General features: G+C 56.6%; 1 non-coding gene across 1 annotated transcript; it reads left to right on the top strand.

The window, feature by feature from the left end:
* Nucleotides 1–253: 253 nt before the first annotated feature.
* LOC142792873 (5.8S ribosomal RNA) lies at nucleotides 254–406 on the top strand. The gene has a single exon (XR_012891265.1). It is a non-coding gene; the product is annotated as a 5.8S ribosomal RNA (ribosomal RNA).
* Nucleotides 407–551: the final 145 nt, after the last annotated feature.

The following is a 551-nucleotide window of genomic DNA, read 5'->3' as shown; positions in this document are numbered from 1 at the left end:
GTCCGGCTTGGAGAACCGGCTTCGACGCCTCCCGAGTATTTATAGAGGGGTGGACCACGAAAGCACTCGCAAGTAGCGAAAGCGAAACGCCGTCCGAAACACACCGTTTGCTCGATTTGCGGCAGCCGAAAAAGGCGCGGCAGAGTTTTGGAGTCCAAGCGTGCGCTGAAAAGCGCCCTTCTTGGCCACTGTTTGGCCGAGTGCCAGAAACGTTTGGTTTTGACTGTACGGAATTGAACAAACACTTTTTCACGACTCTAAGCGGTGGATCACTCGGTTCTCGGGTCGATGAAGAACGCAGCCAGCTGCGAGACTTGGTGTGAATTGCAGGACACACTGAGCACTGATTCTTTGAACGCACATTGCGGCCTTGGGTCTTCCCTTGGCTTCGTCTGTCTGAGGGTCGGATCACATATCAAGAGAGCCTTCGGCGCACAAGGGAACGTGAGCCGTCGACTCGTTTTGACCGCGTCGGCAACACGGACAGCACGCTGAACACCTCACAGCGAGCGCCAACAGCGGCCACTCAAGGGCGAGACGGTGGCGACCGT

This window comes from Rhipicephalus microplus, unplaced genomic scaffold (genome assembly GCF_043290135.1).
Source record: "Rhipicephalus microplus isolate Deutch F79 unplaced genomic scaffold, USDA_Rmic scaffold_257, whole genome shotgun sequence".
In the NCBI taxonomy this organism is placed as follows: domain Eukaryota; kingdom Metazoa; phylum Arthropoda; class Arachnida; order Ixodida; family Ixodidae; genus Rhipicephalus; species Rhipicephalus microplus.
The sequence above is the reverse complement of the archived record's forward strand: the minus strand, read 5'-3'. Positions and strand labels throughout refer to the sequence as shown.